This window comes from Nicotiana sylvestris, chromosome 11, assembly GCF_000393655.2.
Source record: "Nicotiana sylvestris chromosome 11, ASM39365v2, whole genome shotgun sequence".
Classification (NCBI taxonomy): Eukaryota; Viridiplantae; Streptophyta; class Magnoliopsida; order Solanales; family Solanaceae; genus Nicotiana; species Nicotiana sylvestris.
Genome location: NC_091067.1, coordinates 122,188,092 through 122,194,258, shown reverse-complemented (window position 1 = coordinate 122,194,258; position 6,167 = coordinate 122,188,092). Strand labels below are relative to the sequence as shown.

The window sequence follows — 6,167 nt, the reverse complement described above, 5'->3', positions numbered from 1 at the left end:
TGTCAAATGTCAACTTATTAAGAATTACAATAAAAATTTATCTGATCTGTTTTATGTTGTAAATGAGCTGTATATCGGTTGTCGAATTAGCACTACTTCTAATAATTATGGATGCTTAAATTTCCAGTTTATCACTGGACATGACCTTTTTCCTTGGGGTTGCGTGTGAATACCACTTACGTTTAACAAAAAAGACTTTTAAAAATTGTGACATAAGTTTAAAGTGTAAAAATTTTGTAGGGCTATAACATTTTTGTGTGACTATAAGAACTTCTTATTAAGGATAAAATAGATAAAATAAAAGATATAAACTGAAACCGAATGAAGGAGTAATACGGACTGCCTAGAGTGTGCCTGTAGCTGTAGCAATGCATCCGTCATTAGAAAAAATGTTATCCATAGAAAAGATGTAGTTTCAGCTTTAAAATTTCTAAAATCGTTCTCCCTCTCCTAATCCTGTATTTTTAAAACATAGGTATATTCTTCAAAAAGTATTCCTGTATATTTTTTGGTATTATTATATTTCCTTCAAAAACTTACCTTCATTATATTGTCTACTGAAAAATGTCAACTATAATGGATTGCAACATCAGCAAAATTAACTTTTGATATAGCTAGATTTCAGTATGCAAATGATTCGGGGACGGCCTTTCAATGTGGAATACTTTGAAGCAAACTTTGTAGGCGTTTGGACATAAAAATTGTATATTTTAAAAAAAATAGTTTTTGGAGTTAAGTTGAAAAATGGTATTCGAAATTTGGAATTATGTTTGGACATGCATTTCACTTGAAAAAATATTGCAGTTTTGTGAGTGGGGAAAAAAGTTTTTCTGAAAATTTTGAAAAAATGGTCTTTAAAAATTTCCAAAAACTTGCAAAATTTCATAAGCAAACACATTTTTAAAAAAAGGAAAAAAAAACTTATGGACAAACGGGACCTTAATATACAGATCGAGAGTCAAGTATTTCGCTCAATAGATGTTATCCTAAAGCTAAAAAAGAAATTGACGACATTAAGTTTTAATAAAGCTTTTTTCTTATCAGTTTGATTTGCAAGTTTCATGTAGTATTGTTGTTTGACCAAAAAGTGTTTAGCTTTTTGTTAAACTAATTAATAAAGGAATAGAGGGTGAATCCTAGTTAAATACAATAAGTTCTAGATCTAAAATTGGAGAATATCATGGGATGAGATCATATTCAAGAATAAAAATATCTAATATATTACCAATGATTGTCAATGAATGTAGTAATAGAAGCATGCAATAAATGTAGATAATGGCAGCTAGCAAACGTAATAAGAAAGAATCTATCACCCAATGTTAGATGACTTGGATGATTTTCAACAACATGGGGTAATAGAGATTGGAGATGGATAAGGAATCTTTGGATCTTGTGAATGAACGACGTAAATCCAACAATACAATCAGTGAATTGACCATTGTTACTTATCCTACCGTTACTTTCATACGACCTATTATTCGACCTCGGCGCTAATCTCTCTTAAGACGACTCCTCGCCCTTATGCCGTGGTCGGTTTAATCCTCGACTACGTCCATTTGCAACTGTTAAGTTTAATCCAAATTTTGAGCAATACAATTGTGGGTTAATTGACCATTTCCTTACACCTAGTTTTTCTGTTTTTTATTCATTTATAGGTATATTTATGTAATTATATATTAGTTGAGCCATACAGTTTCTGAAAGAAACACTCCATATCATCAAGAAGACTTTCATACAATGGCCAGCACTAATATCAATATTATTTCTTCTTCAGAAAACGATAGCAAAATTAATGGCATCGAATTGTTGTTGTGGTGATGGTACCCTTTCCAGCACAAGGACATCTCAATCAACTCCTCCATCTCTGGCGCGTCGTTTCATCCTACAATATATATATCGGTTTTAGTACCAACATTAGCCAGGCCAAAGATCGCGTCCACGGCTGGGATCCTCTTACCACTCCTAACATCCATTTCCAAGAATTCCCAACAAATGCCTTGTGGTCATCTACGACTCTCTGATGGCTTGGGTTGTTCAGGACATAGTTACCATAACAAATGCCGAGGCCTATTGTTTTCATGCTTTTGCCACAAGTTCCATATATTGGCAAATCGCCCTAAAACGACTCCGATCCACCATTTCCCTGCATTTCTTGGCAAATATTTTGGTTCTGGGGCTGAATTTTTAAACCAAGCTAAGGCCTTCCATCCCTTCAATAAGCATTGGGAGGCAATACAATATGTCGTTGTATTTCATTGGGAGGCAATACAAGAAGCATAACATATAGGTTTTGCTCGATCAGGAAATCTATACGATGCGTGCAATATAGTCGAGGGGCCATACCTCAATGTGCTTGCAAAGTTGGATAGGTTACTAAGAAGAGGCAGGCAATGGGCGCTATTATATTGGTCCCATTAACCCAACGACATTACCAGAGAGCAAACAATCCACGTCACAAATTGGCTAGACAAACAAGAAGCAAACTCGGTACTATTAGTTTCATTCGGAACAACAGGTTCCTTATCTACTGAGCAAATCAAAGAGCTCGCAATAGGGTTGAAAATTAAAGAGTCTCAACAAAAGTTCATTTGGATAGTGAGAGACGCTTTGTTACCAGAAGGTGAAGAAATCCAAATTCCAAAAGATTACGAAGAGAAATTAGAAGGAAAAGGACTCCTAGTTAAAGATTGGGCACCCCAACTGGAAATCTTAGGGCACTCGTCGACGGGAGGTTTCATGAGTCATTGCGGGTGGAAGTAGTCTTGCATGGAAAATATAACTATGGGATCGTGCCATTAGCTACATGGCCCATGTTGTTTGACCAGCCAAGAAATGCACTACTTGTGACAAAAGCGCTGAAAATTGGCATCCCTGTGAAAGATTAATTGGGAACGACGCGATGAGTTAATTACATGCATCAACAATCAAATCAAATTTGGTGTCATTGGATCCTAAAAATAAATAATTCATATTTATGGAAAAACAATCAAATGTTGAGACAATGAATGACTCTTTTGATAAAACCTAACTCTTTTGCTACTACTTGGACTCTATTTGGTGTGTTGATATCTCTTAAAAATATTTCTTTCTTAAAATTTCAGTAATAATAATTATTTTATAATAATGTAATTGAAAATATTATTCTTAATTCAAAATTCATTTTAATTGGCTATCTAAAAATATAAAAAATTCTTTATCTAGTGAATTTTTTTACTCCATTTTGATATTTGACATTAACCATGTTAAATATCTGAGTTATTTGAATTATATGTAAATAACCTTACCATTTAAACTTTCTAAATAATAGATAATCGTCACATATTAATTAAGAAATACTACATGAAAAAAGACTAACATTTTCTCAATTCCCGTAATGATAATTTTTTTTTTGCACTATTCTCGTAGGTGTCTTTGGAACCTAAAAATAGTCACAAAGCGAAATAATAACTTATATTTATGGCAAAGCACAAAGGTTGACACGATATAAACGATTCTTTGATTACGACGTGACTCTTATACTACGACTTGAACTCTTATTTGGTATGATATTATCTTTCAAAAAATATTGCTTTTTTGAAATTTCAATTTCTAAAATTTAATATATATTATAATAATGATTATCTTTATAATGATGCAAGTGAAGATATTATCCTTAATTTAAAATTCACTTTAATAGGCTATCTAAAATTTAAATGATACTTTGGCCGGATTTATTTCAGTATGACTCCACTTTAAGTTTATCGATATCTCTAGCCCTAGAATTTGCTATATATACAAAAAATTTATTCTTTGAATCATTAAATGTTAAATTAGTTGATTATATTATAAAATATTGCATATATTGTCTTAAAATTATCAAGTAGCTTATTTTTCGACACCGTACTTGGCTTAACCTCAATGCAAACTACTCAAATTGCATTCCAATTCAAATTCAAATATCATATCAGTTTGTTAGTAATAGTGATTTTTTAAAAATAACACATAATGTAAATTAGAAAAAATATTCTAAGATATCCTTATCTTATAATCTATGTATTTGAATTGAAAAAAAAATATATTTGAAATCGATGCGATTAACTTTCAAATTTTTTATACTCAACAAAGATGAAACATAAGAAGAAATTTGTTGTCATCTTTTATTTCTGGTTTTTAGATCTTTCTAATATTTTTTTCAACATTTATTTTCTTTTATCTTATTTTTTATGTTTTTATTTCTTTTGTTACAAGAAATTAATTTATTTCACTATAAAAGGATGAGTTTTAATAAATATTGTCTACATATGAACTTTAATTATATTTTTAGTCTTTGGTTGAAATTATTTCATATTTTTCTTTTGGCTTTATCTAATCAGCCTAAATAGGTGCTCACCCGACCACCTAAATTAAAAAATTAAACGATGTGTAATTTATATATAATCCATATATAATATGTTTATAATCGTGTGTTGTTGGTATATCATCTATTTATATTAGCTATAAAAAGTAAACAATAAATATGGCCGAAAATTATGTAAATATTCCATAAAATTTCGATTTTTTGAATTTATCCATGATATAACTTCTATTATAATAATTTTAAAACTCTCTACTAATGTTCAAAAATATCTTATATTTTTATTATCTTTGAATTAAAAAAAGTAAAGAGTTTTTTCGAAATAATTTGTTTACATTTTTAAAAAAAATATTTCACGTCATACCAATTTTATCTTTATATATACTTTTTGTTACACTTAAAAGTTACTATAGAAACTATCAATTAGAAACTAATTTCCCTCTTATTGAGTTTGAAAAAAAAAACCTTTCACATAATCTAATGATTCAAAACTAATATTCTTCAACGAAAAAAATATTACACCCTTGCAATATTGGCTTGACTACAGCTAAATGTAGCTTATACCCTTCAATTCCTTGAATGTGCTAAATTGAAATTAATGATAGCAATTGTATAGCCAAAGTTTTGTTATTTGTTTGATGTTCATTATGCAAATTGACTCTTCAAACAAATATTTTTCAAGAAGAAAAAGGAAACAACTTTTTTTTTTTTAATATTGATTGATTTTGTGATGTTTCTTTCTCTAGCATGTATGTTTATTTTATTATATATGTAAGTAAACTTTTATTTGGTTTTGTAAACTCTTTTTTGTTATTTAGATAAACATAGACGTGTACTCTATATATTATATTTATTTTAAAAGAATTTCGTTTTATTCAAATCTAGCTACAGTGTTTCAAAGAACTATACTTATAGGATTTTAAATGTGAAAGAGTTTTATAGTTATATGGAATAGCTTTTTTTGTTGCTAGAGGCGAAGTAGTATTTAAATAATTTAAAAAAATAACAAAAGTTTCTAACATGATTGCATATGATCATTAACCGAAATAAGTATGATAACATGATAACAAAAATTTATTTTTAATTTAAATTCAAAATTTAGAACTTTATCTATAAATTCAAAATTATCTTTTAATTCAAATTCCGTATATATATATATATATATATATATATATATATATATATATATATATATATATATATATATATATTTAACTAAAATAGTCAAATATAGAATAAAATTACCATATACTATTGATATTTATTAGCTCCCCACTTGGCTTAACCATAATGTCATAATGTCAATTATATATAGTATATATATATTTCTAAATATATTAAACATAATTGAACAAGATTTAACGGAATCCAATAACAACTGCAAGCAAATACAGATACATATGACAATTATAAATTTATTTCAATAATATTATCAGTTTGTTGCACAGTTATTGAATAATATAGTCTAAAACTTTCCCAAAATAGAGGTCATTGTACCCCTGCCAGCACTTACATTCATCAAATTAACTAACTTTTTAAATAAAAAAAAAATACAAAGCAAAACTTATGTGCGGCTGTTGAGTTAGTATTTGATATGTTATTACACATCACGGATCAGCTAAATCATACTTACTTGTCATTCTTCCATACCAGTTCAATAATATATATGACAAAGCAGAACTTATGTGTCACTCGTTCAATTATATGTTTTTCTAGTCAAATAATTTAAAACTCAATCGTGCAAAGCATAATTTGACCTTTCGTGCTTCGTTATATATCTACTTCAAACAAATTAAAAGATACACCTTATTCTCAGCTTTGTTGGAGGAACAAA

At 28.7% G+C, this 6,167-nt stretch overlaps 1 pseudogene; it reads left to right on the top strand.

The window, feature by feature from the left end:
- The first annotated feature begins 1,737 nt into the window (after positions 1-1,737).
- Positions 1,738-2,900, top strand: LOC138881589 (zeatin O-glucosyltransferase-like; annotated as a pseudogene).
- Positions 2,901-6,167: the final 3,267 nt, after the last annotated feature.